General features: G+C 46.9%; 1 pseudogene; it reads right to left on the reverse strand.

Moving 5' to 3' along the window:
* LOC123096829 (DNA repair protein RAD51 homolog A-like) overlaps positions 1 to 12,839 on the reverse strand; it is a 52,808-nt pseudogene extending 39,969 nt beyond the window's left edge.
* Between the last annotated feature and the right edge of the window lie 11,776 nt (positions 12,840 to 24,615).

The following is a 24,615-nucleotide window of genomic DNA, read 5'->3' on the forward strand; positions in this document are numbered from 1 at the left end:
TGCGTCTGGAGCCAAATCACTCTCTGCCGGATAAGCTGACTCAAGCCGAGCGTCAACCTCTGATCCGCACCATCAATAAAATTAAGGATCTCCTGGGAAATGGCCTCAACGGCATTGATCTGGTCCGGGTCTGGATCTCTTGGCGGGTGATCCCCTTAAGCCGGCACCCCGGCTTAATGTGTGCTTACACGGGCCGGAAGGATGACCCTCTGCGGCACAGCCCCAATGATCTTCCTGAGGACGTTGTGGACGACATGACCAAGCCTCTCCTGAATGAGAGCTTAGCCGACTGTGGGAGGACCGGCTTAAGCCCCTTCTGCAAGACTAACCCGGCCCCAGCGGTAAGCCACTGATCTGAACACCTTATTTTCTCCTTAGATAGTTTTCATCTGAACCTTAAGAAGTCTTCGTTGTATTTTTCAGGCTGATGATAAATTCTGGAAGGTCAAGTATGACCATGAGGCGGCTAAAAAAACCAGAAAGGCTAAGAAAGCCGCCAGGAGAGCCGCTCCCCGCAAGAAGGGAAGCAGGCCTACTGCCTCAGAGCTGCTTCAACTGAGTGACAGCTCCGAGTCAGAGGTAATCCCTGAACCTGTAAGCTCTTGTTTTGTTTCTTGTTTATTCCTATCTACCTTATTGATACTGATCATCAGCAGGATGACACCGGAGCAAGTAACCCGGTGACTGAAGAGGTAATGACACTTTCCTCCGACTCGGAGCCCTTGCCAAGGCTGAAAGTCCGAAGAGTAACCCGGAAAGTAAGATTTTCACATCCTTTAGCTTATCAAGATCCTCAATTTCTTTTGAAGCAACAGATTCATGAGAGCCGGTGGCACACCCGGACCAACAAGGATGCAGACCTCTCCTCCGGCTTACCTGAAGCGTCAAGGAAGCGCCGGACCGAGGTTATCTCCAACTTATATCCTTTTCATCCTTTGGCGGGCGTTATACGTCAACCGTTCAATTCTTCTGATTCAAATTATCAGGAAACTTCACCTTCCTCTGGTGACTCTATGCAATCAAACCTGCCGGCTTTCAAGACCGTACCCGGGTAATGATGATCATCCCTTGATGTGCTTATCTTTACTCATGCTTTTGTACTAACCTTTTGTCCTTTCAGTGCCCGGGCAAAGCTCAGTAGGAGAGCGAAGAAGAATAAGCCGGTCGAAGAGCCGGTCTTGACTGAGCCGGAGGTGTCAGCTCAAGAGCCGCCAGCTGCCTCTGCTCCTGAAGCCACCGCTCCAACCGACGAGCCAGCCATGGAGACTTCCACCAACCCGGACATCTCCAGCCCGGCTCAGCCGGCCGATGACCCGGACGTGGTAATCACCCGGACGGAGTTTGTCGAGCCGGGGAGACCCACTGTGCTGGCTAAGTGCTCTGCCAAGGAAGAGTTGCTAGAGCGCCGCAGGGCCAAGCTGGACATCACCAACTACGCTAACCTGAGCATTGGAGATATCACCTCTGGCTATGTCAATCAGGTGCACAGCAGCCGGGACCTGGAGATTGACATGGTGAAGCAGATATAGCAGAAGTTTGAGGTACCACTCTATTGCTTACTGCATAGTCATCTTTACCATACTCTAGCCCCCAAGTCTACTACTTATGATAAAATATGTTGTAGACTTAACTTCCGGCTTACTTTCATGAACCGGTAATTTTGTAGATAGAAACTTTCGACATGCATTAGCCCCCAAGTGCCAAGTGTCTTTGCTTGGAAAGTGCTTGGGACTTTAAAGTTGCATAATAATTATTCATACTATAACCCGGAAATTGTACAGGCTGCTTGCAAGAAATTTGAGGCTGATATCTCTGAGCAGAAGAACCGCCTGAAGACTCAGGAAACTGAGACCTGCAAGGCCAACGCCAAGTTTGAATCCAGTGTTGCTGCTCAAGAGAAGCTGAAGAAGAAGTTTGAAGCTGAAAGGAAGACTTGGGCCGAAGAAAAGGCTGCTCTGGTAAGCCGGGCTGAACAGGCGGAGAAGGCTCTGACGGAGAGAACCGCCGAACTCTCCGGCTTAAAGCGCCATGTGTCACAGATGGTCGCCGCAATCTTTGGTAAGTCATTCTGCAGACTTTCAACAAGTTTACATTCTCTACGTCTCACAATTCCCATCATTGCTAGCGGCTTACCTAACGTTGTAAAACAGGTCCCAGAAGCGCCAACCTAAACCAAAATGTATTGACCAAGCTGAAGGCCGTGTACACTTTGGTGGAACAACTCTACACCGGGTCACAGCGCGCCTTGGCCGTTGTGGCCCTGTCCAATGAGGTTCCGACTCACCTGGCGGATGTACTTCGCCGGCTTGCCGTTCTTCCTCAGCGTTTCCAAGAGCTGCGACGGGCCTCTGCAAGAGCTGGAGCCATAGCTGCTCTGAGCCGGGCCAAGGCTTTCCTTCCAGAGCTAGACCCGGCTGACATTGCACTTGGATACCCCAGCCTGAAGGAAGACGGCACCCCCTTCGACCAAAAATACTTTGCTGCCTGTGTGAAGATCGTGCGCCCGGTGGCCACCCTGATTGGGAATGACACCGATCTGACCAAGTACCAGCCGGGCTACGACGCAGAGAATCAGAGGATCCCCACTCCGCATTATGAAGCCATCAGCTTGGTCCCGCCGACTCGTAAGCACACCTTTGCCCCAGAAATTGACCCGGCCGGGTTAATTGACGAGGAGGCTCAATTTGAAGCTTTGAGTGGCATTGACTGGAAATCGTCAACCTTCCAGGTCATAGGAACAGCCGGAGGAGCGGAGAGGGATGAGCCAGAAGCTTCGACCCGACAAGCATCTTGACTCTTTAGGCGGCCCATGATTATGCTTGTTAAACAATGCTTCACCCTTTTGGACTCGGGGAGTCTTGTAATAGAGTAGGACCAACACTTTAACTTTGCCGTGCCATCGTGCACGTGTTGAATGCTTAACTCCATTGAAGTTGCTTCCTTATATTCCTCCGGGTCATAATTGATCATTTATTTTCCTTAAGCTCGAATAGCTGTCTTTAACCATCCTGCATAGAAAAACAAGTCACAAGTCTCTAGGCGGCTTACCGCACTGAGAATCATAGTCTCATACATATAACCCGGAATATGAATCTAAGTCACCATAATAGCATACTTACAGGCCTTCAAGTATACTTCCGGTTTATGTAACCCGGATAATGAGGTTGGTCAATTCCGGTTTACCAGTTTTGATAATGCTTATTGTGTGTGACTAACATTGTGAATCAAAGTTAAGCCGGCGGAGTAAGAACCGCCGTGCACACTATTGATACAATCAGAAGAACCTGTTGCAGATCCAAAAAATCAAAACTTAGGGGCTTCCAGTTCGAATACGACCAGAGACCCGTCCCAAAGGGGTTAAGCTAAGATTCAAATGCGATCATATAGCCCCCAGTGGGTTTGGCGATGCCGATCAAGAGGGTACCGACAGCTATGTTCTCTTTTGTTCGAATACGACCCATGTTTGAACAGGAAGCCCCCAAATGACCTTAAAAGTTGTTTAACGACGCTGATTCGAATATGATCCACGTCGGTTCCCAAAGGGGGTTGAGCTATGATTCAAATATGATCAAAGAGAACTCCCCAATGAGCTCGGCAGTGTACCAATCAAGTGGGTATCGACAGCTATGTTCTCTTTGGTTCGAATACGACCTATGTTTGAACAGGAAGCCCCCAGGTGATCATATTGGTAACGGCCAGATTCGGATACGATCGTAAGCCGGACTCACCTCCAAGTGATCATGTAATGCAGTAATGGAAATAACACATGTACCTTTGGAGGAGAAAAGGACAGAGGTCCTGCTTTATTATTTATCATAATATATACATGGCTATAGAAATATGTACATTATGAGAGCCGGTGGATCAAGTGTAATAAGGCCGAAGCTGAGCTATGTTCCACGGCCGACGGGTCTCTTCCTCCGACTTGCGTGAATCCTTGTGCTCCCGAATGTCGATGAGGTAGTATGACCCGTTGTGCAAATTCTTGCTGACCACAAAGGGCCCTTCCCAAGGCGGGGATAACTTGTGCGCATCTGTTTGATATTGGATGAGCCAGAGCACCAGATCACCTTCCTGGAAGACCCGGCGACTGTGACAATGGCGCAGGTCTTGTTGGTAAATCGTTGAACGAGCTGCTGCCACATCACGTTGTTCGTCCAACAAGTCAAGAGCATCTTGGCGTGCCTGTTCATTATCCGCCTCAACATAAGCCGCCACTCGAGGCGAGTCATGACGGATGTCACTGGGGAGGACTGCTTCCGCTCCATAAACCATGAAGAAAGGCGTGTAACCCGTAGACCTGTTAGGAGTAGTATTGATGCTCCATAACACGGAGGGTAACTCCTCCACCCAACAACCCGGCGTCCGTTGCAAAGGGACCAAAAGCCGGGGCTTGATACCCTTCAAAATCTCCTGATTAGCCCTCTCAGCTTGACCATTGGATTGAGGGTGAGCCACTGAGGAAACGTCAAGTCGAATATGCTCACGTTGACAAAACTCCTCCATGGCGCCTTTAGACAGATTAGTCCCATTGTCAGTTATAATGCTGTGCGGAAAACCAAAGCGAAAAATCACCCTTTTCATGAACTGAACCGCCGTGGCTGCGTCACACTTGCTAACGGGCTCTGCCTCAACCCACTTTGTGAACTTGTCAACTGCCACCAAAAGGTGAGTCTTCTTATCCTTGGACCTTTTAAAAGGCCCAACCATATCAAGCCCCCAGACCGCAAATGGCCAAGTGATTGGTATCATCCTCAGCTCCTGAGCCGGCACATGAGCCTGTCGCGAGAACCTCTGGCAACCATCACATTTATTGACCAAGTCCTCCGCATCAGCATGAGCCGTCAGCCAATAAAAACCATGACGAAAAGCTTCGGCCAGAAGGGATTTTGAGCCGGCATGATGGCCACAATCCCCTTCGTGAATCTCACGCAAGATTTCTTGACCTTCCTCAGGGGAGACACAACGCTGGAATGCTCCCGTAACACTACGGCGATGCAGCTCACCATTGATAACAACCATTGACTTAGACCGCCGGGTTATTTGTCTGGCCAAAGTTTCATCCTCAGGCAACTCTCCCCGGGTCATGTAAGCCAAGTAAGGCACCGTCCAGTCCGGGGTGATGTGGAGAGCCGCCACCAACTGTGCCTCCGGGTCAGGGACAGCCAAGTTTTCCTCTGTAGGTACCTTAACAGAAGGGTTATGTAGGATGTCCAAGAAAGTATTAGGCGGCACCGGTTTTCGCTGAGAGCCTAGCCGGCTTAATGCATCAGCCGCCTCGTTCTTCCTGCGATCAATGTGCTCTACCTGGTAACCTTGAAAATGTCCAGCAATGGCATCAACTTCACGGCGATAAGCCGCCATGAGAGGGTCCTTGGAGTCCCACTTGCCTGATACTTGTTGAGCCACTAAGTCTGAGTCACCGAAGCATCTTACCCGGCTCAAGCTCATCTCCTTAGCCATCCGAAGACCATGGAGCAAGGCCTCATACTCAGCCGCATTGTTAGTACAAGGAAACATCAATCGTAGCACATAATGAAACTTGTCACCTTTAGGGGAAGCCAATACAACTCCAGCCCCCGAGCCCTCCAATTGCCTAGACCCATCAAAGTGAATAGTCCAATATGTATTATTCGGCTTTTCTTCAGGCACTTGTAGCTCTGTCCAATCGTTGATGAAATCCACCAAAGCTTGAGATTTAACAGCAGCGCGTGGCACGTATTTTAGACCATGAGGCCCAAGTTCTATAGCCCATTTAGCCACTCTCCCTGTGGCCTCTCTGTTTTGGATGATATCTCCAAGGGGGGCAGAACTAACCACAGTGATAGGGTGACCCTGAAAATAGTGCTTAAGCTTCCGGCTTGCCATGAATACACCATAAACAAGCTTCTGCCAATGTGGATACCGCTGTTTGGACTCTATGAGCACTTCGCTGACGTAGTAAACCGGCCGCTGAACCGGACACTCTTTACCCTCTTCCTTGCGCTCCACCACCACAGCCACGCTGACGGCTCGTGTGTTAGCAGCTACATACAGTAATAAGGGCTCCTTATCAACTAGAGCAGCAAGGACTGGGGGCTCAGCCAGCTGTCTCTTCAAATCCTCAAAAGCAGTATTAGCAGCATCATTCCAGACAAAGTCATCAGTTTTCCACATCAACTGGTACAATGGCATGGCCTTCTCACCCAAACGGCTTATAAACCGGCTCAAAGCAGCGATACGACCCGCCAGGCGCTGGACGTCGTTTATACACGCCGGCTTAGCCAGAGAGGTGATTGCCTTGATTTTTTCCGGGTTAGCTTCAATGCCTCTGTTAGAAACCAGGAAACCCAAGAGCTTGCCTGCAAGAACACCAAAAACACACTTGGCCGGGTTAAGCATCATCTTGTAGACCCAGAGATTATCAAAGGTTTCCCTCAGATCATCTATCAAGGTTTCCTTCTCCCTGGACTTAACCACAATATCATCCACATAGGCATGAACATTGTGCCCAATCTGGTTATGAAGACAGTTTTGCACGCAACGCTGATAAGTCGCCTGTGCACTCTTGAGTCCAAAAGGCATAGACACATAACAGAAGGCTCCAAAGGGAGTGATGAACGCCATCTTCTCCAGGTCCTTAACTGCCATTTTGATCTAATGGTATCCAGAATATGCGTCCAAGAAACTTAAACGCTCACAACCCGCCGTGGCATCAATGATTTGATCAATACGAGGGAGAGCGAAAGGATCAGCCGGACATGCCTTGTTTAACTTCGTGTAGTCCACACACATCCGCCAGGTGCCGTTCTTCTTGAGCACGAGCACCGGGTTAGCTAACCACTCTGGGTGAAAGACTTCAACAATAAACCCGGCCGCCAAGAGCCGGGCCACCTCCTCACCAATGGCTTTCCGCCTCTCTTCATTAAACCGTCGAAGGAATTTCCTGACCGGCTTAAATTTCGGATCAACATTGAGAGTGTGCTCAGCGAGTTCTCTAGGTACACCTGGCATGTCAGAAGGTTTCCATGCAAAAATGTCCCTATTCTCACGGATGAACTCGATGAGCGCGCTTTCCTATTTCGGATCCAAATTGGCACTGATGCTAAACTGCTGTGATGAATCACCTGGAACGAAATCAACAAGTTTAGTCTCATCAGCCGACTTAAATTTCATTGCCGGCTCATGCGCCGTAGTCGGATTTTTCAGAGAGGTCATATCTGTTGGGTCAACATTGTCCTTGTAAAACTTCAACTCCTCTGTTGCACAAACAGATTCTGCATAAGCCGCATCGCCTTCCTCACACTCCAAGGCCACCTTCCGGCTGCCATGAACCGTAATGGTCCCATTGTGACCCGGCATCTTGAGCTGCAAATACACGTAACACGGCCGAGCCATGAACTTGGCGTAAGTCGGCCGCACAAATATGGCATGATACGGACTTCTTATCTTGACCACCTCAAAGGTCAATTTTTCCACCCTGTAGTTGTACTCGTCTCCAAAGGCCACTTCCAATTCGATCTTACCAACTGGATAAGCCGACTTACCAGGCACCACGCCATGGAAAACAGTATTGGACTGGCTGAGGTTCTTATCAATCAACCCCATATGACGGAAAGTCTCATAATAGAGGATGTTGAAGCTGCTGCCTCCATCCATGAGCACCTTAGTGAACTTATATCCTCCCACCTGAGGAGCCACCACCAGGGCCAAGTGACCCGGATTATCAACCCGCGGAGGGTGATCCTCCCTACTCCACACAATAGGCTGCTTAGACCATCTTAAATAGCGTGGAACCGCCGGCTCAACAGCATTCACAACCCTCTTATGAAGCTTCTGATCTCGCTTACACAGACTGGTGGTAAATACGTGATACTGTCCACCGTTAAGCTGCTTTGGATTGGTCTGATAACCCCCCTGCTGCTGTTGATGACCCTGGCCAGACTGCTGATTTAAGCCCCCTTGACCGTTCTGAGGATTAGGATTTGAGCCGCCGCCCGGGCCATGAAAACCGCCAGCGCCTGAGCCGCCGCCCGGGCCATTGTTGCCATTAAAGGCATTGGAATTCTTAAAGGCCCTCATGATTGCGCAATCCTTCCATAGATGAGTAGCTGGCTTCTCCCTAGAGCCATGCCTTGGACAAGGCTCATTCAACAGCTGCTCCAGCGTCGGGCCTGACCCGCCGGCTCGGGGAGGTGGCCTCCCCTTGCGTCGCTGGTTATTACCCTGTGAGTTGGCGTTGGCCACAAACTCTAGGTTGTCGTTGGCCTTACGCTTACCACCTCCTCGGTTCGCCGGGTTATGCTGAGGACCCTTGCCATTGCCGTTCTTCTTTCCCTTCCCTGTCCTTTCATCATCCGACGCGGGGTCCTCGGTACTGTTAGAGTCGGCATACTTGACGAGAGCCGCCATCAGCGTACCCATATCATTACAATCACGCTTGAGCCGCCCGAGTTTCATCTTCAGGGGCAAGAAACGACAATTTTGTTCCAACATTAAGACTGCAGAGCCGGCATCCATCTTATCAGATGAATGTATTATCTCTTTGACCCGGCGAACCCAATGTGTCGTAGACTCACCCTCCTGTTGTTTACAGTTAGTCAAATCCACAATTGACATAGACTGCCTACAGGTATCTTCGAAGTTTTGGATGAACCGGGCTTTCAGCTCAGCCCAAGACCCAATGGAATTCGGTGGTAGCCCTTTCAACCAAGCGCGGGCAGTCCCATCTAACATCATGGTGAAGTACTTGGCCATCGCGGCTTCACTGACCTCCAGCAATTCCATGGCCATCTCATAGCTCTCGATCCAGGCTCCGGGTTGTAAATCAGCTGTGTAATTAGGCACCTTCCTAGGCCCTTTGAAGTCCTTGGGTAGACGTTCGTTGCGGAGAGCCGGCACTAGACAAGGGACACCTCCGGTCCTCGTAGGGATACCCACGTCGACAGAAGCCGTCGGATAAGCCGGGGGTGTCCGGTAAGCCGTCAACTGAGGCACCTGCTCCACCTCTTGCCGTGCTCTGTCTTAGTCTGTTGCGTGAAAGGCTCCGTTATGAGCCGGGCCATGGCCAGGTGGCAAGTCATGGCGTCGGACATTACTTGAGCCGGTCGCTGAAACCATGTGTCTGCTATAACTCGGGCTCCAGCCTGGACGAGGGGTTGAATGGATCCTGTCCCGGCTGTAAGAGTACGCCTCTTGCTGCGCCAGAGCCGTCTGAAGGAGCTCCCTGACCCGGCGGGTTTCAATCGCCGTTGGAGAATCACCATCAATTGGGAGAGCCTCCAGCCGTGCCGCCGCGGACCATGTTTTCCAGCGGGTTGGCATAATGACCCGGTGGTATTGGCACGTACTGAGGCGGGGCAGGGTTCACCCGGGGAGGCCCCATCACCTGGGGTTGAATTGGTGTTCCAGTCCCGGGTGCTATGATCTCTGGCGGGTTACTAGGCCCTGCACCAGGCGTGTTGAAGAGGTTCCGAGGATCGTAAACCGGACGGAGTCGAGATTGGGTCTTGTGGTGCCTCCTTCTCATGACCTCATTGGACGCGTTTTGATCCATCGTGAGATGGAAAGATTGTGCCTGAATCAGCTGAGTCTGGGCGTCGAGAGCCGCCCTCTCTGCAGCCATCCTGATCCCTTCCGCCGCCAGATCCTCCTTGGCTTTTACTAGATCTAACTTTAACTGTGCCACCCCCGCGTCATGCTGAGCTTGATCCGCCGGGTCAACCGTAGCGGTCAACAGGGCCGTCATCTTGTCCGTGAGATCCATCAGCACCTGAGCCGGCGAGGGCACCGGGTTTCCTAACCCGGCGGCATGGTTTTGAACAGGCTGTGCACCGGCCATGAAGATTCCAACCCGGCTCGGCGGCTCAAAAGGGTCTGGAATACTGTCGCCGTCGGAACAGCCCCTGAGCCTGCCATCCTGGAGTTGATATAACGAGTTTGACTCATCCGTAGCCGACTCGCCGTCAGAGCCGGCGGCCGCCTCATCACCAGATCCAGATCCTTCAGAGAGTCTTCCATGGACACACCCCACGAAAGCATGCTTCAAGGCAGGTAGAGCCCGGGCGGGCCGTGCACGCTGAGCCGTCTCGATGAGGTCGGTGCAGCGCTCCGGCTCAGGGCCCGGCTCACCAATTTTGCCAATGAAGACGTGGATTCCGCCAAAGGGGACCCGGTACCCGTACTCGATTGAGCCAGCGTCGGGGCCCCAGGTTGCATCGTCGATGTAGAGCTTGCCGCGACGACTCTTGGTCATCCGGCCCATAGCGTATCCCTTGAGCCCTTCGAAGCTGCCCTTCAAGAACTCAAATCCACCATGCGCTGGCCCCACGGTGGGTGCTAACTGTCGTGGAATTGTCACGGCAGATGTCCTCATGCAAGGACTTAGTCGTGGAGCCATCGCAGCTAGGAAGCTTAAAGGGGTTAAACAGGACAAGGAACACGAGGGTTATACTGGTTCGGCCCCTTACGGTGAAGGTAAAAGCCTACGTCCAGTTGAGGTGGTATTGATTAGGGTTTCGATGACCAGGGAGCTTAATTGCTATGCCTGGCTCTCGACGAGATCTTACTTGTCCCTAAACCGCCGCCAGGTCGTCCCTTTATATAGAGAGGTTGACGCCCAGCGGCGTTCAGAGTCCCGGACGGCTCATAAGAGTGTTCGGCTCGGACTCTCAACTATTCTTGCCTTACACTACAAGTCTTGCCATACGACAGTTTATCACTACGGGCCTTAAGCCACCTCCGGGTCTTAGGCCCACCATTGACCCGCCGTCTTCAAGCTTGGTACTGGGCTTCGCGTGATGACCATTATGAGTAACCCGGCCCCTCCTGGCGGGTGACTCTAAGGGTTATATCCTCAATAGCCACCTTTTCGGCCTTCATCTTCGCCCAGTGCATCTTGACATGGGCGAAGGCCATTCGCGCTCCTTCTATGCAAGACCACCTCTTGACGGCGTTGATTCGGGGAAGCACATCGATGAGACGTCGCACAAGGCTGAAGTAGCTGTCTGGAATGGCTTCGGTCGGCCACAACCGGACTATGACGCCCTCCATGGCCGCGCTGGACATCTTATGCAGCTCCACTCATTGTGCCATCTGGTCATTTAGCAGTGCGGGATGTTCCTGCCCCACAAACTGCAACCAGAAGAGCTTCTCCATCGTGTACCCCTCCCGGGCCCGGAAGAATTGGGCGGCGTCCGCGGCACTCTTCGGCAGATTCGCAGATGCGTCTTGAGAACTCCACAGTCGATTAAGCAAGGCATACCTCTGATCCCCAAATTTATCCTATAAAAGAGAGGGCTTACCAGCCGCTATCTATCCGTCTTGACGGATTTCCTCGTGCGCTGCACGGGATTCGGACCGCGCCTCCTGGGCTTCTTGAAGGGCCTTAGCGAGTTCGGTCCCCTTCGCCTTATTTTCCTCTTCTAAGGACTCGCACTTGTGGGCGGTGTCCTTGAGCTTCTGCTCCACCTCGGTCACCCGTTCCTCAAAACGGCGCCGAGCGGCCTGTTCGGCCGTTAAGTCCGCGGTCGCTTTATCAGCGGCCGCCTTGTTTACCCTCGCTTGCTCCTTGGCTTGGGCAAGCTCACCCCTGAGGGTCTCAACCGGGGCGGCACCATCTGTACAAACACGCACATTGCATCTCTTGAACTTCCACAGAACACGGACATAAACAGGCATAAAGTAAGATGTATCTTATACCTTGCGCCTGGTCGAGCCGCGTGTTAACAAGGACTAGGTCCTCATCGGCTCGCTCCAGTTTTCGTTTGAGTTCGGAAACTTCTGCTGTCTGGGCGATTGCTGCTAACAGAGAGGCCTGTTTTAATCCAAATAAAATAGTATGTTACCACCTAACAACTGATTATTGATCCTCTGCTCGCTTTTCTTTCAAAGAACCAAACAGAGTCTCAGGGGCTACTATCTATATACAGGCATATTTCTCATAAAAATGATCAAAAACATTACATTGCGTACCTCGAAGCCTGCTAGCAGGCTGGAGAAGGCTTCGTTGAGCCCGCTCTTGGCGGACTGAATCTTCTCAGCCACCGTACCCATCACGATGCGGTGCTCATCCAGGACAGATGCACTTCGCAGTGCGTCTGCCGTGGTATTCGGCGCCTCTGGATTAGCAGAGGTCGCCGCTCCCCCCTCTCCTGCAGGGGGTCGCTCACTAGACTCCGGAGCCGTGTGGGTCTCCGGAGTAGTATGTGGCTGGGGGTTGGATTGACCAGGGCCCCCGTCACCGATCTCCGGTGGGTTCGTACCCCCCAGTCCTTCGGCAGCTGAGGTATTACCCTCCGGCGCCGTCAAGTCGCCCCCCACGTCTCTTCAAGGCCCGGGGAGGGCCTATGGGATGACACCACGGCGTCGTCCGCCCTAGGCGGCGGGGAAACTAGTGGATGCGACTCGCTCTCCATCATCTCTGGCGGCAGATCCCCCGAGGATGAGGATAGCTGGGGGAGATCGCGGGCCGGACTAAAAAATAGAACTTAGAGTTGTCTTCACAATTCATAGAGATTGGATGTATGTGAAAAATCTTGAACTACTTACGAGTTGGCTTGGGGCTTGTTCCGGCGAGGGTGCTTCGGGATGGCCTCGGCGTCTGACTCCGAGTCATCGAAGAGGGTAATCTTTTCCCTCTTGGATGCTTCGGCCTCCAGGTCTTCGGAGGCCGCCCTCTTCTTGCCCTTGTGGGGAGGATCTTCTTCTTCCTCCTCCTCCTCGTCATCGTCGTTGCCCTCGTGAGAGGACTGGGCATCAGCTTCTCCGGACACTACGTCCGGAGTGCCCTCCTCTTTCTCTTTCTTCTTCTTCTTGTCCTTTATCGATGCCTGGTATGGCACCGGGACCAGCATCCTCATTAGTAGAGGGTTGGCTGGGTTTTCGGGGAGCGGAGCCGGACACCGGATATGCTCCGCCTTCTTGATCCAGACCTGCTTGGCGATGGACTACTCAGTACTTCTACTTTGGATGGATGAACCAATTGGTGTTCAGAGGTTTTAGAATTTACCCCGAAGGCAGGATGGTTGCAGTCGAGGCCGGTGTCATCCGATGACTTTGGCCACGACATCTGCTTCTTAAAAAGCAGCTTCCAGATCCCCTTATGTGTTGTGTCGTAGAACCGTTGTAGGGTCCGTGGCCCTTCCGAATTGAACTCCCACATCTTGAGGGGTTGCCGCTGGCAGGGGAGTGCTCGACGGATCATCATCACTTGGATCACGTCAGCGAGGGTAATGTCCTTCGCTATCATGCCTTGGACGCGTTCCTGTAGCAGCAGCACCTCATTGACCGATCCCCAGTTTGGACCCTTGTCGGTCCAGGATGTGAGCCTCAGCGGGGGTCCGGATCTGAAGGCTGGAGCGGCTGCCCACTTAGGACCGTGGGGTTCTATGATATAGAACCATTCATGTTGCCATATCTTGACGGTGTCCACTGCTACCTCTTGAGCACTGCGTTGGTTTTCCCTTGAAGACGAAAGGGTGATGCAGTAAAGTAGCGTAAGTATTTCCCTCAGTTTTTGAGAACCAAGGTATCAATCCAGTAGGAGACCACGCTCGAGTCCCACGCACCTACACAAACAAATAGAACCTCGCAACCAACGCGATAAAGGGGTTGTCAATCCCTTCACGGTCACTTACGAGAGTGAGATCTGATAGAGATGATAAGATAATATTTTTGGTATTTTTATGATAAAGAGTAAAAGTAAAGAAAGCAAAATAAACGGCGCCATAAAGAGCTTGTTGTCGGGAGATTAATATGATGGAAAATAGACCCGGGGGCCATAGGTTTCACTAGTGGCTTCTCTCAAGATAGCATAAGTATTACGGTGGGTAGACGAATTACTGTCGAGCAATTGATGGAATTGAGCATAGTTATGAGAATATCTAGGTATGATCATGTATATAGGCATCACGGCCTTGACAAGTAGACCGACTCCTGCCTGCATCTACTACTATTATTCCACACATCGACCGCTATCCAGCATGCATCTAGAGTATTAAGTTCATAAGAATAGAGTAACGCTTTAAGCAAGATGACATGATGTAGAGGGATAAACTCATGCAATATGATATAAACCCCATCTTTTTATCCTCGATAGCAACAATACAATATGTGTCGTTTCCCCTACTATCACTGGGATCGAGCACCGCAAGATTGAACCCAAAGCTAAGCACTTCTCCCATTGCAAGAAAGATCAATCTAGTAGGCCAAACCAAACTGATAATTCGAAGAGACTTGCAAAGATAACCAATCATACATAAAAGAATTCAGAGGAGATTCAAATATTGTTCATAGATAATCTTGATCATAAACCCACAATTCATCGGATCTCGACAAACACACCGCAAAAAGAAGAGTTGCATCAAATAGATCTCTAAGAGAATCGAGGAGAACTTTGTGTTGAGATCCAAAGAGAGAGAAGAAGCCATCTAGCTAATAACTACGGACCCGAAGGTCTGAAGTAAACTACTCACACATCATCGGAGAGGCTATGGTGTTGATGCAGAAGCCCTCCGTGATCGATGCCCCCTCCAGCGGAGCGCCGGAACAGGCCCCAAGATGGGATCTCACGGGTAAAGAGGGTTGCGGCGGTGGAAATAGGGTTTTTTCTCCGTATCTGATGTTTCCAGGGTATATGAGTATATATAGGCGAAGGAGGTCGGTTAGGGGAGCTACGAGGGGCCCATGAGGGTGGAGGGCGCGCCCAGGGGGTAGGCGCGCCCCCTGCCTCGCGGCTTCCTCATCGGTTGCTTGACGTCCACTCCAAGTCCTCTGGATCACGTTTGTGCAGAAAATCACGTTCCCGAAGGTTTCATTCCGTTTGGACTCCGTTTGATATTCCTTTCCTTCGAAGCACTGAAATAGGAAAAAACAGATATTCGGGCTGGGCCTCCGGTTAATAGGTTAGTCCCAAAAATAATATAAATGTGTATAATCAAGCCCATTAAACATCCAAAACAGAATATAATATAGCATGGAACAATCAAAAATTATAGATACGTTGGAGCCGTATCAAGCATCCCCAAGCTAATTCCTGCTCGTCCTCGAGTAGGTAAATGATAAAAACAGAATTTTAGATGTGGAATGCTACTTAGCACAATTTTCAATGTAATTCTCTTATTTGTGGTATGAATATTCAGATCCGAAAGATTCAAGACAAAAGTTTAATATTGACATAAAAGTAATAATACTTCAAGCATACTAATAAAGCAATCATGTCTTCTCAAAATAACATGGCCAAAGAAAGTTATCCCTACAAAATCATATAGTCTGGCTATGCTCTATCTTCACCACACAAAATATTTAAATCATGCACAACCCCGATGACAAGCCAAGCAATTGTTTCATACTTTTGGTGTTCTCAAACTTTTCAATCTTCATGCAATACATGAGCGTGAGCCATGGATGTAGCACTATAGGTGGAATGAATGGTGGTTGTGGAGAAGACAAAAAGGAGAAGATAGTCTCACATCAACTAGGCGTATCAACGGGCTATGGAGATGCCCATTAATAGATATTAATGTGAGTGAGTAGGGATTGCCATGCAACGGATGCACTAGAGCTATAAGTGTATGAAAGCTCAATAATGAAAACTAAGTGGGTGTGCATCCAACTTGCTTGCTCACGAAGACCTAGGGCAATTCGAGGAAGCCCATCATTGGAATATACAAGCCAAGTTCTATAATGGAAATTCCCACTAGTATATGAAAGTGACAAATCAAGAGACTCTCTATCATAAAGATCATGGTGCTACTTTGAAGCACAAGTGTGGAAAAAGGATAGTAGCATTGTCCCTTCTCTCTTTTCTCTCATTTTTTTAGTTGGGCCTTTTCTCTCTTTTTTATGGCCTCTTTTTTTCTCTTTTTATTTATTTTCAGTCCGGAGTCTCATCCCGACTTATGGGGGAATCATAGTCTCCATCATCCTTTCCTCACTTGGGACAATGCTCTAATAATGACGATCATCACACTTTTATTTACTTACAACTCAAGTATTACAACTCAATACTTAGAACAAAATATGACTCTATATGAATGCCTCCGGTGGTGTACCGGGATATGCAATGAATCAAGAGTGACATGTATGAAAATTATGAACAGTGGCTTTGCCACAAATACGGTGTCAACTACATGATCATGCAAAGCAATATGACAATGATGGAGCGTGTCATAGTAAACGGAATGGTGGTAAGTTGCATGGCAATATATCTCGGAATGGCTATGGAAATGCCATGATAGGTAGGTATGGTGGCTATTTTGAGGAAGGTATATGGTGGGTGTATGATACCGGCGAAAAGTGCGCGGTAGTAGAGAGGCTAGCAATGGTGGAAGGATAAAAGTGCATATAATCCATGGACTCAACATTAGTCAAAAGAACTCATATACTTGTTGCAAAAATCTATTAGTTATCAAAACAAAGTATTACGCGCATGCTCCTAGAGGGATAGATTGGTAGGAAAAGACCATCGCTCGTCCCCGACCGCCACTCATAAGGAAGACAATCAATAAATAAATCATGCTCCGACTTCATCACATAACGGTTCACCATACATGCATGCTACGGGCATCACAAACTTTAACACAAGTATTTCTCAAATTCATAACCACTCAACTAGCATGACTCTAATATCACCATCTTCATATCTCAAAACAATTATCAAGCATCAAACTTCTCTTAGTATTCAACGCACTTATAAGAAAGTTTTTACTAATCTTGGATGCCTATCATATTAGGACTAATTTCACAATTAAAGAAAATTGCCATGCTGTTTTGTAGGACTCTCAAAATAATATAAGTGAAGCATGAGATAACAATAGTTTCTATAAAACAAACCACCGCCGTGCTCTAAAAAAATATAAGTGAAGTACTAGAGCAAAAACTATATAGCTCAAAAGATATTAGTGAAGCACACAGAGTATTCTAATAAATTCCGAATCATGTGTGTCTCTCTCAAAAGGTGTGTACAGAAAGGATGATTGTGGTAAACTAAACAGCAAAGACTCAAATCATACAAGACGCTCCAAGCAAAACACTTATCATGTGGTGAATAAAAATATAGCTCCAAGTAAAGTTCCCGATGGACGAAGACGAAAGAGGGGATGCCTTCCGGGGCATCCCCAAGCTTTGGCTTTTTGGTGTCCTTAGATTTACCTTGGGGTGCCTTGGGTATCCCCAAGCTTAGTCTCTTGCCACTCCTTGTTCCATAATCATCAAATCCTTACCCAAAACTTGAAAACTTCACAACACAAAACTTAACAGAAAATCTCGTGAGCTCTGTTAGCAAAAGAAAACAAAACACCACTTGAAGGTACTGTATTGAACTCATTCTTTATTTATATTGGTGTTAAACCTACTGTATTACAACTTCTCTATGGTTTATAAACTATTTTACTAGCCATAGATTCATCAAAATAAGCAAACAACACACGAAAAACAGAATCTGTCAAAAACAGAACAGTCTGTAGTAATCTGTAACTAACGCAAACTTATGGAACTCCAAAAATTCTACCAAAATAGGAAGACCTAGGTAATTTGTTTATTGATCTGCTGCAATTGGAATCAGTATTTTATCACGTTCTGGTGATTTTTATCAATTGTTTTCGTGAACAGAAAGTTTCTGGAATTTTCAGCAAGATCAAATAACTATCATCCAAGAAGATCTTATAGGTTTTACTTGGCACAAACACTAACTAAAACATAAAAACACATCTAACCAGAAGCTAGATCAAAGATTTATTCCTAAACAGAAGTAAAAAGCAAAAAAACTAAAATAAAATTGGGTTGCCTCCCAACAAGCGCTATCGTTTAACGCCTTTAGCTAGGCATAAAAACAAGGATAGATCTAGGTATTGCCATCTTTGGTAGGCAATCCAAGTGGCTCTCATAATAGATTCATCAGGTAATTTTATTTTATTTCTAGGAAAGTGTTCGATACCTTTCCTTAATGGAAATTGGAATCTAATATTTCCTTCCTTCATATCAATAATTGCACCAATCGTTCTAAGGAAAGGTCTACCAAGAATAATAGGACATGAAGGATTGCAATCTATATTAAGAACAATAAAATATATGGGCTCATAGTTCCTATTTGCAACAATAAGAACATCATTAATTCTTCCCATAGGTTTCTTAATAGTGGAATCCGCAAGGTGCAAGTTTAGAGAACAATCATCAAATTCGCGGAAACCTAGCAAATCACACAAAGTTTTTGGAATCGTGGAAACACTAGCGCCCAAATCACACAAAGCATAGCATTCATGATCTTTAATTTTAATTTTAATTGTAGGTTCCCATTCATCATAAAGTTTTCTAGGGATAGAAACTTCCAACTCAAGTTTTTCTTCATAAGATTGCATCAAAGCATCAACAATATGTTTAGTAAAAGCTTTATTTTGACTATAAGCATGAGGAGAATTTAGCACGGATTGCAACAAGGAAATAAAATCTATCAAAGAGCAATTATCATAATTAAATTCCTTGAAATCCAAGATAGTGGGTTCATTGATATCTAAAGTTTTGACCTCTTCAATCCCACTTTTACCAAATTTTGCATCAAGATCTAAAAACTCCGAGTTTTTGGGACGCCTTCTAACTAAAGTTGACTCATCTCCATTCCCATCATTATGAAGATTCATATTGCAAAACAAAGATTTAATAGGGAACACATCAATAACTTTTAGATCTTCATCTTTATTCTCATAAAAATTATAAATCTTTCTTAGCACGCATCCTAGCAGTTCTTTCTTTGCACTCATCAATGGAAATTCTCATAGCTTTGAGAGACTCATTGATATCATGCTTAGGTGGAATAGATCTAAGCTTCAAAGAATCAACATCAAGAGAAATTCTATCCACGTTCCTAGCCAATTCGTCTAACTTTAAGCAATTTTTCTTCAAGCAAAGTATTGAAATTCTTTTGCGAATTCATAAACTCTTTAACACTAGTCTCAAAATCAGAGGGAAACTTATTAAAATTTCCATAAGAATTGTTGTAGGAATTACCATATTTATTAGAGGAATTACTAGGATATGGCCTAGGATTAAAGTTTCCTCTATAAGTGTTGTTACCAAAATTATTCCTACCAACAAAATTCACATCCATAGATTCATTATTATTCTCAATCAAGGTAGACAAAGGCATATCATTAGGATCGGAAGGAACACTCTTATTAGCAAACAATTTCATAAGTTCATCCATCTTTCCACTCAAAACATTAATTTCTTCTATCACATGCACTTTTTTACTAGTAGATCTTTCGGTATGCCATTGAGAATAATTAACCATAATATTATCTAGGAGTTTAGTAGCTTCTCCTAAAGTGATCTCCATAAACGTGCCTCCCGCGGCCGAATCTAAAAGATTTCTAGAAGCAAAATTCAATCCGGCATAAAAATTTTTGTATAATCATCCACAAATTCAAACCATGAGTAGGGCAATTACGTATCATTAATTTCATCCTCTCCCAAGCTTGTGCAACATGTTCATGATCAAGTTGCTTAAAATTCATAATATCGTTTCTAAGAGAGATGATCTTAGCGGGAGGAAAATACTTAGAGATAAAAGCATCTTTGCATTTATTCCATGTGTAGCGATCAGACCTCAAATAGTCTGATCTACCGTGCACCAGTGTCATCCCTGGATCAGTAATGCTGACACGCACAGTACAAATGGAGGATTTATAACAGAGTAGCAATCACACACTTATTACAACAAGTATCTCAAGAGAGAAATAAGTATGACAAATATGGCTTAAGGCCATCTAATACGATAACAGCGGAAGACTTGGAAGATAAGTGAGTCCATCAACTCCAACGGCATCACTGAGTATAAGGCCACGACCTCAGGCACCTTACTCGTCGTCTGAAAAGTCTGCAACATGAAACGTTGCAGCCCGAAAATGGGCCAGCACATGGAATATGCTGGCAATGTAACACATAGAGAGTAATGAACATAATAATACTATACTACATGCATATATGGCTGGTAGAAGGCTCTATGGTTACAGTTTTGCAAAAAGCCAATTTTTCCCTACTGCAAAGGAATAAATTTTATTTAACTATCATGGTGGTTGTTAAACAATGAGAATGGTTGACAGCATCCTCAATCCCAATTAAGTATCATCATCAAACCCAACAAAATTAATTAAAGTAACATGATGAGATTCACATGATAATCCAAGTACTAGATACTCAAGATGTCCATAACCGAGGACACGGCTAACCATGATTAGTTTATACACTCTGCAGAGGTTTGTGCACTTTTCCCCACAAGACTCGATCTCCTCCGTTGGAAATTCTCGCACTTCATGGTGTTTGAGAAACGGATGACCGAGACACAGTCTTTCAGAAGCGTTAACTCTCTACTCCGGGCAGACAGTACCACCTACATCTGCTAGTCTACCTCTTCAAGAGCTCACACAACCTACTCAACTATGCTAGAGCCCATAATAGCTTGCGGCTGCACACGGAAGTTTCTAGCATGAATAATCTCATGATCCCTTTGAACCTGGGTGGCGGTCCAAAGAAAAACAGGCAATCCTGGAATACCCAGGTACCTCAATCCACCCAGATGTGAGTTTTAGTTGCCACCTTAGGGTTAACCGTTAATTAACAATCTCACATCTGTCATGGTAACACTCAAACCCAATCCACGTCTACTAGCATAGCATAGCAATATGAGCAAACGTAGAAGTAACTCCCAAATTTTGATAATAAACAGGGCAATAGGTACTACCTCATCTACTTCCCAATACCCATAATTTAATTAGATCCTAATCATGCAATGTTTGAGGATTGGTCTAATGCAATAAAACTGGGTAGTAAAAGAGGTATGATCAAAGTGTTACTTGCCTTGCTGATGATCCATGAAACTTAGAGATTCGAAGTAGCAAGCGGCGCACTCCGGGTACTCTATCGCAAACAAACAAGCATACAATAAGGACTCATCTAATGCACAGTTAAAACTCAAATAAAGATCTAACCAGAAAGTTCAACTTAAGAACTCCGGTTTGCAAAAAGAATCGAATCAAACGAAGCAACGAAAGTCAAACGGCGAAAGAAACAAGCTTCGTTTACTAATCTGGATCTAAGTCAAATTTTACAGTAGCAAAAACTTGTTTGAATAGGTTAAACGGAAAGAGAATTCCGAGACGAAACTCTAGGCGCTTGAATCGCCTGATTCCAATAAACGAGCTAAAAGATAAACCAGAACGAAAATCTGATTAGAAATCGCGATCTGGGAAATCACGGAAAATCCGACGAAAAAGAAAACTGACGAACAGTTAAATGAACGGACGTTCGTTAGCTGCGACAAACCGACGAACACGTTCGTTAAAACGAACGGATCGGTGAACGTTCACTAACTAACTAAACCGAAGAAAAAGAAAAAAATAAACCGATCTATATAAAAAAATCTAGGGTTTTGGAAAAAAAATAAACCGAACGGTTTTAAAAAAACCGGCACGGCGGCGGCTTCGGCTACCTCGGTCCGGCGGAACTCCGGCGGGATCGGGACGGGGCTCCGGCGGGTTCGGGAGAGGCGGCGGGCGGCTTCGGCTACCTCGGTCCGGAGGAACTCCGGCGCGATCGGGACGGGGCTCCGGCGGGTTCGGGAGAGGCGGCGAGGGCGGCGGGCGGCTTCGGGTCGGGGCGGGGTGAGGTGAGGGGCGGCGGGGGGGAGTATTTAAGGAGGGGGGTGCTGCCTTGGGGGAGGGGCAAGGGGCGGCGACGACGAGCGGGACTCGGGGCGGCGGCGTTCTCCGTCTCGGTCTCCAGGAGGGAGACGAGGCGCGGGGCTGGGCTGGGCCGTCGGCTAGGTTTCGGCCCAGTCGGCGCGCTTCGCGAGTTTTTTTTAAATAATTTCGCCGAACCTAAAAAAAATCGTAGAAAAATAAATAAAAATCCAAAAAAGGCCAAAACAAATTTTCACCGTCTAATTAAAATAATTAGAACGAGATGAACATTTTCTTGGCCCAAAAATACAGTTTTGAAAACGTGCAATTTTTCTAATGCAATTAAAGTTGCAAATAAAATCCGAATAAAATCTAATATTTGATTTTAATATTTCTCCAATATTTCAATTATTTTGGAGAAGTCATATTTTCTCCTCTCATTTATTTTAATACGAAATATTTTTCGGAGACAAAAAAAATTAAAACCAAAAATCCTCGTTTCATTATTTGACAAAAATCAAATATGAAAACCGCGAAAAATCCCCAACTCTCTCCGAGGGTCCTTGAGTTGCTTAGGATTTTCGAGGATTTGCCAAAATGCAATAAAATATGCTATGCAATGATGATCTAATGTATAACATTCCAAATTGAAAATTTGGGGTGTTACAAACCTACCCCCTTAAGATGAATCTCGCCCTCGAGATTCGGGTTGGCTAGAAAATAGGTGAGAGTGGTCCTTCCGTAGATCTTCCTCTCGCTCCCAGGTGGCTTCGTCCTCGGTATGGTGACTCCACTGAACTTTGCAAAACTTGATAACCTTGCTGCGGGTGACTCGGCTGGCATACTCAAGAATCTTAACTGGTTTCTCCTCATAGGTCAAGTCACTATCTAGCTGAATCGCTTCCAATGGCACCGTATCTCTCAGTGGTATATCAGCCATATCTGCGTGGCACTTCTTCAACTAGGAAACGTGAAATACATCATGAACTCCTGACAATCCTTCAGGCAATTCCAGCTTGTAGGCAACTTCTCCCATACGCTCCAAAACTTTGTATGGTCCTACAAAACGTGGCGCTAACTTTCCCTTAACTCCAAAGCGCTTCACTCCTCAAAGTGGTGATACTCGTAGGTAAACTCTGTCTCCGACTTCGTGAACTGTCTCCTTGCGTTTACAATCCGCATAACTCTTCTGCCTAGACTGGGCTACCTTGAGCCTATCACGAATCAACTTCACTTTCTGTTCTGATTCCTTAATCAAGTCTGGTCCAAACAACTGGCGGTCTCCAACTTCGTTCCACAACAAGGGTGTTCTGCACCTCCTTCCGTACAAAGCTTCGAAAGGGGCCATCTTCAAACTGGTTTGATAACTGTTGTTGTAAGAGAATTCTGCATACGGCAAATTGTCGTCCCAACTAGATCCATAATCTAGCGCACAAGCTCTCAACATGTCCTCCAAAATCTGATTGACTCTCTCGGTCTGTCCGTCTGTCTGTGGGTGAAAGGCTGTACTGAACTCTAGCCTGGTACCCAAAGTTTCATGTAACTGATTCCAAAACTTTGAAGTAAACTGGGTTCCTCTATCTGATACAATGGTCCTCGGAACTCCATGCAGACATACGATCCTGGTCATGTATATCTTTGCCAACTTAGCACTGGTGTAAGTGGTCTTTACTGGGATGAAATGAGCTACTTTCGTCAAACGATCGACTACAACCCATATTGAGTCATAGCCTGAACGAGTCCTGGGCAGTCCCGTGATAAAATCCATGCCTAGTATATCCCATTTCCATTCGGGTATCGGCAATGGCTGTAGCAATCCTGCTGGCTTCTGATGCTCTGCCTTCACTCTCTGACATACATCACAAACTGCTACATACTCCGCAATATCCTTCTTCATTCCGGTCCACCAGAAAGTATCCTTCAAATCCAAATACATCTTGGTATTTCCTAGATGAATCGAATACGGTGAATCATGGGCCTCTTGCAAGATCAACTTCCTGATCTCCGGATCATTGGGCACATAAACGCGGTCCTCAAACCATAAGGTATCGTGCTCATCCTCACGAAATCCCTTGGCTTTTCCTTTACTCATCCTTTTCTTTATTTCTGCAATCTCCTTGTCTGTCCTCTGAGCTTCCCTGATCTTTTCCATCAAGGTAGACTGAATCTCCAACGTTGCTAAATAGCCTCTTGGAACTATCTCCAAACATAGCTCGCGAAGATCCTCGGCTAATAATTTCGGTAACTCTCCGGTCATGAGGGTGTTAACATGGCTCTTGCGGCTCAACGCATCAGCTACTACGTTAGCCTTCCCTGGGTGATAATGCAATCTCATATCATATTCCTTAATGAGCTCCAACCATCTCCTTTGCCTGAGATTCAACTCCTTCTGCGTGAAAATGTACTTCAAACTCTTGTGATCCGTGTACACCTCACAGTGATTTCCGATGAGAAAATGTCTCCATGTCTTCAACGCATGTACTACGGCTGCTAACTCCAAATCATGGGTGGCATAATTCTTCTCATGGGGTTTAAGTTGTCGTGAAGCATATGAAACAACTCTTCCCTCCTGCATTAGCACTACTCCAAGTCCTCGACGTGAAGCGTCGCAATATACTTCATAATCCTTGCGTTGATCTGGCAGAATCAGCACTGGTGATGTAACCAAACGTTTCTTCAACTCTTGGAAACTAGCTTCACATTCCTCAGTCCAATTGAATTTGGTGTCCTTCTTTAACAGCTCTGTCATGGGCTTAGCAATCCTCGAGAAATTCTCAATGAACCTCCGGTAGTATCCTGCAAGTCCAAGAAAACTCCGGATCTCTCCAACTGATGTGGGTGATTCCCAGTTTGTCACAGTGTCGACTTTGGCGGGGTCTACTGCTATTCCTTCTCCGGATATAACATGTCCAAGGAATCCAACTTCCTTCAACCAAAACTCACATTTGCTGAACTTGGCGTATAA

This window comes from Triticum aestivum, chromosome 4D (assembly GCF_018294505.1).
Source record: "Triticum aestivum cultivar Chinese Spring chromosome 4D, IWGSC CS RefSeq v2.1, whole genome shotgun sequence".
Taxonomy (NCBI): domain Eukaryota; kingdom Viridiplantae; phylum Streptophyta; class Magnoliopsida; order Poales; family Poaceae; genus Triticum; species Triticum aestivum.